Source organism: Microtus oregoni, unplaced genomic scaffold, assembly GCF_018167655.1.
Source record: "Microtus oregoni isolate MIOR12 unplaced genomic scaffold, Mior012 000025F_ref0000491, whole genome shotgun sequence".
Lineage (NCBI taxonomy): Eukaryota > Metazoa > Chordata > Mammalia > Rodentia > Cricetidae > Microtus > Microtus oregoni.
In genome coordinates this window covers 30,651,251-30,663,158 of record NW_024543084.1, presented here as the reverse complement: position 1 = coordinate 30,663,158, position 11,908 = coordinate 30,651,251, and the positions used below count along the sequence as shown (strand labels likewise).

The window sequence follows — 11,908 nt, the reverse complement described above, 5'->3', positions numbered from 1 at the left end:
ATTTGATGGTGAGACCATATGATAAAGAACTCTTACCCTTTGGTCCCAGAACTTGAGGAGATCAAGCTGACGCTGACTTGACACTCATTTCTCACTAATTAACTGTCACAGCACCGGAAGGTGCAGTGCTGGCCATAGAGTGAGATTCAATAGCAGAGTTACCCAGCCGTGAGCTCTATGAGCTAAATAATGATCTTCCTGGTGAAGCATGTCCGTGGGTATAATAGTAGCACAAATAGTAGGGGATAACGAACTGCTTTCTGATTAGATTTAGAATCTGCTCCTTAGGCGTAAACTCATTATTGGCACGATAAGCCTGGTCCAGAACCTATAACTGGGGAGACCATAAACCACAGGAGTGAGCCTACTGCTAGGATTTTGCTAAGTAGATACAGTATCTAACTACTTTCTAAATAGACATCTCTGTGCCATAGATTAGTGAAGCTTTCAATCCTTATTAGAGAAACATGCTTCTTCAGTGGACAGTGATTATACAGAGACCCAAGACCGGTCAAAGTACAAAGAGCTAATATCTGTGGAGAGCTCAGTCATAAACAGAACACGTACCCTCCGTTGAGTGTGCAGAGTATATCATGGGACAGTGGGTGAGACTATTTTAAGAGCCAGAAATCAAGGAAGACCAGGGGAAAACAATGTTTAATGGACACGTCTGGATTATTGTGAACTGGCAGCAGCTGTGGTTGCCTGCACAAAACATAGACAAGACCAAGTCAGTCAGCATTCCAGCATGATTAAGAGATGTGCACATGAGCCTCTGTCTTTAGCTGAGGTACCCTGGAGCTGGAGTTACAGGTCGTTGTGAGTTCTGGTCCTTTGCAAGAGCAGCAAGTGCTTATATCAACTGAGCTATTGCTCCAACGCTGTTCTCGCCTTTTTACAGGTAGTTTATTATCTTTTCCTGGGAGAAGCCCTACTGAATTTCACAATTTCATAATGCATGAACAAACCTATCTAACATGGTGACTAGGCTTCAGTGTCGTCGCTACAGTTGTTGCTATGTGGGGTCCTCGTTCTCTTTACAAAAGACACAGAGTTCTAAACTGTACTTACATTAGTAATAAATGCTACCCAGCAGGTGTGATTCTGTATAAAAGAGTCTAGATGCTGTTCTCAGGTATTGGAATTACATTTCCACAGTCAACACTGATGATTTCTGTAGCCCAACCTCTTCTGGGGATGAGAAGTGGTAGGTCATCCTGGGAAAGTCAAGAGTCTCCTTGAATCACAGACAGCTGAGGGTATAAACCCTCAGATGTTGGAGCTTGCTGTTTGTTTGTTTTGTTGGGAGTTATTATTTTATTTTATGTGTATTTGTGTGGGCCTGAGTTGTGTTTGTGGATCATGTGTGTTCAGGTGCTTGCAGAGATCAAAGGAGGTCACTGGATCTCATCTTTGCGAACTGGAGTTGTGAAGGAAGGTAAATCTTCTGATGGGGGCTGAGGGGGTTAGGAATGTGAATCCAGATTCCACACAAGAACAGTGAGCACTCTTAACCACTGCACGCAGACCTCTTCAGGACCAGTGACTGGTATTTAACAGCAAGAATTTCTGACCTGCAGCTGTTCTAGATTCATATAGACCTGGACCTCAGATTGTAGGTTGTGCATATGTATTAAAACTGGTGAAACCTTGCAACTATTTAAGGCTATTTGGTCTGTTTCCTCTAATAGGACTTCTGTGAGTATTACAAAGCATTAAAGCATAGGAGCCCGTATCACACCTTTGATTAAAAGTTCTGTGACTTGTTTCCCTCGTTGGTGGCAGCCCTAGGTTGTCTGCTAGCATGAGAGGGGAGTGTTACCTAGATAGCTAGGGATTCTGGTGGCTTCCAATCCCAGAGCAGCAGACTTCACAGTGTAAAAGTCATAGATCATCCACCCTTTATCACCTCTTAACTTTAGATGCACATACCCAAGGCAGGTACTGACAAGGCACCCTGAACTTTCTGTTGAGACCTTAGCTTCAGCGTTTCTTGAGGTGCTCTTTATTATCCTGTCTGCAGCACAAGAATCATCACAGAAACGTGACTCCCGAGAAGTGAAAAGAAGACCAACAACAGAATAGACAAAACTTTCTCCATACCCATGTCTTTCGTCACTAATCTACATATTGATTTAAGAATCCTCAGAGCAGAAAACACTGTCTTTCCTAGCTTCTGGCACCACTGTGCGCCCCCACCCCCTTTCCAAAGTCCCTGCTGTGTCCTGTCCTTGACTCCAGTTAACAGTAGGGTCCACATTACGTTCTGGGAACTCCTAAAGCCTCTGCTGCATCTTCTGCCTGCTCTGCTTTCCCCGCGTGAGCGCTGGATTATTCCAGTTTTTGAGCATGGCAGATTTCCACTGGATGACATCATGGGAGCCCAGTGAGTGCCGCTGGTGGAGGGGGACAGAGAAGGGGAGGAGGCTCAGAGGAGGGAAGAGGGTTGGGGAGCCTAGCCAGAGTCGGGCTGCCTGCCACCCGACTGCACGTTTGTGAGCTGAGGAGTGCACCACCAGTCACTGACAAAAGGATGGGAGGATGCCGTTGCCCTGGGATGCCGGCTGCAGGCAGCCTTCCGGCCGCCTGAGCGACTTCACCCTCCCCGGTGAGTGATTGCAAAGACCATTCGATCAACCTTAGGCAGAGTCCACACTCTCTTTGGCTTGTGTTCCTGGGAGGTTTGTCGCTGCTTCAGAGCGCAAGAGCTGGCACACTACTGTCTTGGAGCGCTGGCAGCAGGTGCCTTTGCCCAGGTGGGTTCCGCGCGGGAGGTCCTGCTCCTCTGCTGAGAGGAGTACCCAAGCTGCTGAAGGCAGGATCTCTGGCTAGGCTTCCCCAGCCCGGTGCTGCCTGGGTAGTTCCCTTGGTAGACTACAAGTAAGCACTGTTTACACCCGCGGCCGCACCCCTCTGAAAGCAATTCCTGTCGGTGACTTTCCAGGCTCATAGGGTGGGCTTGAGAGAGAAAGCTAATACGGGTTACCCTGGGAAGGGCGCTAACCACGAAAGACTGAGTATAGCCTTTGTCTTGGGTTTAACGCGGATGCGATGCGCTCAAACCTGAAGCACACTCTCCAACTGTTGGGTTCAGTCCTGGTTTGCCCCAGCCTGGATGAGAGATGCCACTGTGTTCCTGCGGCAGGGGAAGTGGAGAGCTGGGACTTTGGACACGGGAAGGGTCCTGCGCTCAGGGCTGAGTGTCGCAGTTATCCAGGTGTGGAGCTGGCTTTTGGATCCCAAGAAAGAGAAGTGGATATTGAAGGCAGAGAGATGTATAAGTTTTATATCAAGTGGTACAAGGGAAACAGCAAACTTACCGAGAACGGCTCTTAATGTTTTTGTCCTTTCTGACGCGCTTCTTAGGGGTATTGTTTGTGGCCAGTGAATGGAAGCAGAGCCATAGCCAGTGTGCATTTAGACAGCGCCAGGTTTGCTTGGCAATTTCTTTTGTTACTATGGAAAAAGATTTATTTGATAAACAGGTTAAGCATCACTATCTCTACTGTGGTGCTGCTTGTGTTCTTGAAGCAATTCAGAAACTGCTCAAGTGCCTTCCGTGAGAGTAGCACCCTGTGCGTCAGAACACCACTACCCAAGCTTGCTGGCTTCTTGCCCAGGGGACACATGGTTTATCTATGAATTCCCACTGCTTGGGAAGAGTCCAATTTTCATATCACAAGGAAATGGTGATATCCATAGGAGCAATCGTGTTTATGCCATCCTCCCACCAACCACCTTGTGATAAAGATAGAAAGCAATAAAATCTTGAGACTGTGGGTTCACTTATAAAAGAACGGGTTTCCAAAACCTGCGACTGGAGAGGTTTAAAAAAACTTAGTAGCTAATTTACATTCCTGGACTAGTGGAATAAGCACTGTTCATTGGGTGTGGGGGTCCCTAAGATAATGACAAGATACCAGAATAAGGCAATGCCAGTTATAATTCAAAGATCATTTTATTTTGCCTGTAAAAGGCTTAATGTTTTCCTTTACATTATTATTATTATTATTTTTCTTTAAAAATACCTGATCTTAATGAAGGACTTCTAAGACAGAGGATCAAAAGGCATTTTCTCCATCGATGATTTCCTCTTCTGATAGTTTGTGCTCCTTTCAAGGGAAAGATGACAGGCAATGCATGCACTGGGAACGAAGAAAGCTCTGAGCTGCTAGGACTCATATTTATAAATATGAGTCATAGAGCCAGGAAGGCTACCACAGACTGGTATTTTGATGGAGAAATGTACATTCTGGGCTTTACATGCTCATCTTGTCTGAGAGGTGAACCAAGTCTGTGATTATGTGAAGCTGTATGTAGAGGCAGATAATTTGACCAAAGAGAGTTTGCCTTGATCTAGGACTCCCGAAATTGGCAACAGCATTTTTTCTGTAATCCAAAAGAGAATGTTTATTGTGTTGTGTTTTGAATTCTTGTCTTCAAAGGCTTACTTTATAACTTTTTTTTTTTTTACATCTGTACTATAAAGCATATTGGGCTCTACGAAAAGGTTTCTTAATACCTGTTGCTCATGTTGACTGCTTCCCTCTGGTAATATGATAGCAGACACTCTTTAAACTAGCCCAGAGAAACCAGAACTACACACAAAAATATACATTGACCTAAACCAGGCACACACACACACACACACACACACACACACACAATTCTGAACAGGCAACCCTCCAACAACAAGCAGAACATTTTGTCACAATTGACTCATATTTCACAAATGATACTGCCTTTAAAAATAAGATTTATCCATTTACAGGTTAACTAAAATATAAAACCAAGAATAGATTGCATTTCATATCTAAAATGCTTTACTTCAAAACTGATTTACTGATTTACTCACCCCCAAAAAAACCTGAAAATATTTCAGCATTTTACTGTGTGTGTAATGGAATATCTTAGGAAAATCTTCACAAAATATAAGCGTCCCATAGTTGAATATTATACAGTTGATAGACAGTACAGTATGATTTTTAAAAGCACAGAAAATTAAATAGTGACTTTGAACTTGAGATTATTTCCATAGAGTTATTTACGTATTCACAAGTCCGTTGGCTACCTTACTACGCAGGGACTCTGAACTAGAAAAGGAGAAGAGGCAGAAGTTATTACAGACACAAAGCCAGAGCATGTTGTCCAGAGCATATGCTTGTGATGTGTAGACACCATGGGGAAGAGCACTGCATCAATTATTCTTCTCTCCTTGATCAAATACTTGATAAAAAGTGAATTAAGTGAGCAGAGGTTCATTCTGAATCACAACATAGAGGACTAGAGTCCATCAAGGCGAGGAGACATGGTGGCCAGAACGACTCAGATCTGGGCCACTGTTCAAATGGCTGGCTACATCAAGTTAAGAGGAAGTGGAGAAAGGGGAATGTTTCTGCTCATTGAGATTTCTACTCTTTTTTCCTCTTTTTAATCTGGGCCCCGAGATGATGGGATGGTGCTACCTGTGTCCAAGTAGGGTCTTCTTCCTTCACAGACATTATGCCAGGATACTGGATGGTTTCCAAGAGGAGCTGATACACAGTGCTGAGTTCATAACAGTTTAATGGTCTCTTATTTTCATGTTTCTAGCTTGTTGATTTAATAGACACTTTAGCATCTCCAGGATCTGAAACTTCTTTCAGTTCTTCAGGCAAATTTGTAATTTGAACCTAATTACAAGGTCATCTTGTGATCTTTCCATGACTTCATCTTATGACTTTTCTGGTTGAAGGATGCTTATGGATCACAAAACATGATATGTGTTGTTTTGGATATTGTTTGAAATGGATATTGGCTAGCAAAATATGGCTGAAAACTTTTAGTACCGTAATTACTTTTGCAATTACGAAACAAGAACAAAAATCAGTAGTCACAGGATTGTTTAAATATTAGCAAGTATATTTTTATTTTAATTATATTTATTTAATATGTGTGCGTATGTGTGTGTGTTTGTACATGCACATATGTGTCACAGTTTGAGTAGGGAGGTTAGAGGACAACTTGCAGGAGATGGTTCTCTCCTTCCACCATATGGGTCCTGGGGATAGACCCCAGGTTGTTTGGCTTAGCAGTAAATGCCTTTACCCACTGATCCATCTCATTAGGCCAGGTATATATTTTAGTGAAAGAATAAAGAAAATTTTAATGAAGTTTATACACATAGAATTAAAGATACTGTATATTACTCAGAAGTCTATGTAAGAACAGAACTAGTAAAGTGAATATAAATTTAAAGAGGTTTATTTGATTGATTTTCATGATATCCAAGAGTAGCCCTCATAGATATTTTGAGACAAATTAATTAGAAGTGACCATTAGCGATTTACTATATATTGATAATGATTGAGTATACATTGGAAACATTTTATATCTTAATGTGCTTAAGCGTATTACTAACAGATTGCCTGCTTTATCATGCACAAATGATAAACTCAATAGGAATAAAAAGTATTGCAGTTTTGACTTTATCATGTGATCAAGCATGATAAATAATGCTCTTCTTTGAAGCAATTTCTTTGAGCACAAAGGGCAGATGAGCCTCTCTGCCGTGCCTTTCTCATGGAGCAGGACAGCAGTCCTGTATGGCAATGACTGGAAACCCAGAGGAAGAGAAATCTGATGAATATGCACAATGAGCTCAATAACTTTTAAATTTTTAATCCTTCAGTTAAAAAGTAACTTTATACTTGTGAATTTAGTTTCTGATATCTGTTTCAATCATCTAGCATTTCAAATCAGTGGCATATTTTTAACCTTTCACTTGTTACAGTTTTCTCTGACAAATTATAAAGTTGTTAATTAATACATTTTAATTGAAAATTAGCTAATTATTTTTTTTCATTTGTATGACTGAAAGCATTTTTACATAAGGTAATCCTAAAGAAGATTTACGATGGCACAACTTTTACTTAGTGACATTTCTTTTCCGGGAAACTAGCTTGTTCCTTGATGTCTTTCTGCAAACCTATCAAGTTTTACTGTTGCTTTGAAAGTTGTTTGTCTTGGCATCTGACTAATCTTGAGATAATTTTATTTGTTTTTACTTTCCTTCAGCCTTAGTGAGATGTTTCCAGATGTAGTTTTCTTTGTACTCTTCTCTTTGAATTCAGATCTTCTTGAATATGTGAGCTCATATCTTCATATGTGTCAAGAGAAATTCATTGAATTCTTGACTCTTATTTCTTCACAGACAGCTTACTATTGTGTTTTCTATCCGCTCATGTGTGATGAATTGATCTATTACTCCCAGCATATTTTTTTTACTTGTTTCACTATTTCCTATTCTTTATTCTCTTCTCAACAATTTGAATATTTCTTTTGACCTTTTGTTCAGCTTACTAGTCATCTTCTACATATGTCCCTTGGACTATCAAGACTGTCTATGGATGTTCTGTCATATTTTCAAAGGTACATTTAATTCTGTTCTATAGATCTCAATTTACTTATATTCTATGCCCTTTCCTTCATTACCTTAAACATATTACTCAAAATGATAATTTTGTGTAGTAATGTCAATGTTGTGTACCTCTTTTTAGTGTCTTTTTGTATTTTTTATTTTATTCTTCTGTAAAAATGCCCACTTGGTTTATTCATTTCCAAAGAAGTGTCAATATTTCCTTTGCAGGGGATATAAAATGAAGATTTGGCCAACTGTTGTAATCTGATCAGTTACAACTGAGTCTTGCTTACATCTTTAGACAGTGTCTATAGCTGCCTCTACAGGATTCATAGGTTCCAAAGGCACACTACTGCAAGACCTGTGAGCTGGTTTTCAGATAAGCTCCATTTTTGGTGTTTCAACCTCCATTTTCAGAATGGGGATTCAATTTGCCAGTATTTTTGCATCAATGCTCATGAGTTGAAGGGGAGGGGAGACAAAGGGAGGGGCGTAGAGAAAAATGTAAAGCTCAATAAAATCAATAAAAAAGGAAAAAAAGAAAGGGGAAATTAGGCCTTATTCTGTTGTATTTTTTTTTTTAACTTGACACAAGCTAGAAGTACGTGGGAAGAACTTCACTTGTGAAGATTGCTTATAGGCAAATATGTAGGGCATTTTCTTTATTAATGATCGATGTGGAAGGGCCCAGCTTGTGGTGGGTGGTTCCATTAGTTGGTAGGGAGTCCTAGAGCTACTGAGAAAGAAGGCTGAGTAAGCTATCCAAAGAAAACCAGCAAACAGCACTCCTCTGTGTTTCCTTCAGTTCCTGCCTCCAGGTTCCTGTCCGGATTTCCGTCATGACACAGTGATGTGGACATGTAAGCTGCAATAAGTCCTTCCCTCGCCAGGCTGCCTTTGTTCATAGCAGTGGAAACTCTAACTGTGGCAGTTGTGTTAGCTGGTTTGATGTAAGTTGTTCTCTGAGATAATTGGGGCTCCTTATAGCTGAACTGTGTCTCTGTATTATCCAAAACCTCTAAAAATATGTGTTAGATTCTTTATCTCACAAGAGCAGTCTCCTGCTTCTAGTCTCCTTCTGGGAAGCAGCATTAAAAAGCATCTTGCATATCTTGATTGGGGGAAACCATTGTGGGGCTAGCAAGAAACCTGGCACTAGAGAAATTCACAAGGATGACCCCAGTTAAGACCCTAAGCAATAGTGGAGAGGGTGCCTGTACTGACCTTGCCTTGTAGTCAGATTGATGACTATCTTAGATGTCATCATAAAACCTTCATCCAGCAACTGATGGAAGCAGATGCAGAGAACCACAGTGGAGCTTTGGGTTGAGCTCCCAAAGTCCAGTTGAAGAGAGGGAGGAGTGAAAGTACTAGCAAAGAGGTCAAGATTATGATGCGGATACCTACTGAAACAGCTTACCTGAGCTAATGGAAGCCTTCCAACTCTGGTCTGACAGAAGGGAATCAGCACAGGACCAAGCTAGGTCCTCTGAATGTGGGTGACAATTGTATGACTGGGGCAGATTGTGGGGCCACTGGCAGTGAAGATTCATCCCTACTGCTTGTTCTGGCTTTTTGGAATCCAGTCTCTATGGAGGGATACTTTGCTCAGCCTAGATATAAAGAAGAGGGTCTTGGTCCTGCCTCAAAGCAATGTGCTAGACTTTGTTGACTCCCCATGGATAGCCTTACCCTTTCTGAGGAGCTGATGGCGAAGGGATGGGGGGAGGTGCAGGGAGCAGGAGGAAGGGAGGGAGTGGGAAATAGATTTGGCATGTAAAGTGAGGAAAGATAGTAGTTTTTTTTAATTTAATTTAATTTTTTTTCTTTTTTTTGCCTTGAAATGTTAAATTTATTTATTTATTAAGGATTTCTGCCTCGTCCCCACAACCGCTTCCCATTTCCCTCCCCCTCCCCCGATCAAGTCCCCCTCCCTCATCTGCTCGAAGAGCAATCAGGGTTCCCTGACCTGTGGGAAGCCCAAGGACTGCCCACCTCTATCCAGGTCTCGTAAGGTGAGCATTCAAACTGCCTAGGCTCCCACAAAGCCAGTACGTGCAGTAGGATCAAAAACCCACTGCAATTGTTCTTGAATTCTCAGTATTCCTCATTGTCCGCTATGTTCAGCTAGTCTGGATTTATCCCATGCTTTTTCAGACCTAGGCCAGCTGGCCTTGGTGAGATCCCAATAGAACATCCCCATTGTCTTAGTGTGTGGGTGCACCCCTCGTGGTCCTGAGTTCCTTGCTCGTGCTCCGTCTCCTTCTGCTCCTGATTTGGACCTTGAGATTTCTGTCCGGTGCTCCCGTGTGGGTCTCTGTCTCCTTTCATCGCCTGATGAAGGTTAATATTCCTGAGGATGCCTATGTGTTTGACTTTGGATTCACCTTATTTAGCTTTTCTAGGAACATGAATTTAATTTTTTTTGTATATTTTTTTTTAAATTTATTCATTTATTAAGGATTTCTGACTCCTTTTTGCCACCGCCTCCCATTTCCCTCCCCCTCCCCTGATCAAGCCCCTCTCCCTCATCTTCCCTGACCTGTGGGAAGCCCAAGGATCACCCACCTCTATCCAGGTCTAGTAAGGTGAGCATCCAAACTGCCTAGGCTCCCCCAAAGCCAGTACGTGCAGTAGGATCAAAAACCCATTGCCATTGTTCTTGAGTTCTCAGTAGTCCTCATTGCCCGCTATGTTCAGCAAGTCTGGTTTTATCCCATGCTTTTTCAGACCCAGGCCAGCTGGCCTTGGTGAGTTCCCGATAGAACATCCCATTGTCTCAGTGTGTGGGTGCACCCCCCCCCCCACCCGGGACCTGAGTTCCTTGCTCGTGCTCCCTCTCCTTCTGCTCCTGATTTGGACCTTGAGATTTCTGTCCGGTGCTCCAATGTGGGTCTCTGTCTTTGTCTCCTTTCATCGCCTGATGAAGGTTAATATTCAGGAGGATGCCTATGTGTTTGTCTTTGGATTCACCTTCTTATTTAGCTTCTCTTGGAACATGAATTATAAGCTCAATGTCCTTTATTTATGGCTAGAAACCAAATATGAGTGAGTACATCCCATGTTCCTCTTTTTGGGTCTGGCTTACCTCACTCAGGATAGTGTTTTCTATTTCCATCCATTTGCATGCAAAATTCAAGAAGTCCTTGTTTTTTACTGCTGAGTAATACTCTAATATGTATATATTCCATACTTTCTTCATCCATTCTTCCATTGAAGGGCATCTAGGTTATTTCCAGATTCTGGCTATTACAAACAATGCTGCTATGAACATAGTTGAGCATATACTTTTGTTGTATGATAGGGCCTCTCTTGGGTATATTCCCAAGAGTGGTATTGCTGGGTCCAGAGGTAGGTTGATCCCGAATTTCCTGAGAAACTGCCACACTGCTTTCCGGAGTGGTTGCACAAGTTTGCATTCCCACCAGCAATGGATGAATGTACCCCTTTCTCCACAACCTCTCCAGCAAAGGCTATCATTGGTGTTTTTTTATTTTAGCCATTCTGACAGGTGTAAGATGGTATCTTAAAGTTGTCTTGATTTGCATTTCCCTGATCGCTAAGGAAGTTGAGCATAACCTTAAGTGTCTTTTGGCCATTTGAAGTTCTTCTGTTGAGAATTCTCTGTTCAGCTCAGTGCCCCATTTTATAATTGGGTTGATTAGCCTTTTACGGTCTAGTTTCTTGAGTTCTTTATATATATATTTTTAAATAAACTAAAAAAAAATCATCTTGAAAAACCAAAATTACCAACAACAAGAAACAACCCAAAACCAAAAAAACAAAACAAAAGATTAAAAGCCAGGCAGGGGGGCTGGAGAGATGGCTCAGTGGTTAGGAGCATTGCCTGCTCTTCCAAAGGTCCTGAGTTCAATTCCCAGCAACCACATGGTGGCTCACAACCATCTGTAATGGGGTCTGGCGCCCTCTTCTGGCCTTCAGGCATACAGACAGAATATTGTATACATAATAAATAAATAATTAATTAATTAAAAAAAAAGCCAGGCAGTGGTGGCCCACACCTTTAATCCCAGCATTCCAAAGGGAGAAGTAGGTGGATCTCTGTAAATTCAATACCAGGCTGGTCTATAAGGGCTAGTTCCAAAATAGGACAACTGTTACACTGAGAAATGCTGCCTCATTAAACAAAAAAACAACAGCAACAACAAACAAACAAGCAAAACATCTCGCCTCATTGATACACCGTGCACTGAGATCTGGGCACCTCTATTCTTGAACTTTCCCAGGTGCTCTGGGATTCTGGGATCAGGTCTTGAGTATTCCCTAAAGTCCCTGGTCATCTTGGTCTCCAGTCTGCTGCTATTGAAGAGCTGTGGAACTTTATCAGTTAGGCCAGAATGTAAGGAGTTCATGTCCTTGGTTGTGTGCCACCGATGGGGACTATTATCACAGTGTCTATCTCTTACACCCTTTCAAAGCCTGAGCAGTAGGTGAATGATTGTTTTTTCCTACATACAGCCTTTCTGATGTACTGTTTCAGCTCAGGCT

The 11,908-nt window shown here is 42.0% G+C and overlaps 1 protein-coding gene across 3 annotated transcripts in view; it reads left to right on the top strand.

Annotated features, from left to right (window-relative positions):
- The first annotated feature begins 2,407 nt into the window (after positions 1-2,407).
- Marchf1 (membrane associated ring-CH-type finger 1) overlaps positions 2,408-11,908 on the top strand; it is an 803,748-nt gene continuing 794,247 nt past the window's right edge. For all 3 annotated transcript variants that reach the window (XM_041674955.1, XM_041674953.1, XM_041674949.1), the window contains exon 1: positions 2,408-2,608. The gene's annotated coding sequence lies outside the window, so the exon portion shown is untranslated. The remainder of the gene's footprint in view (positions 2,609-11,908) is intronic.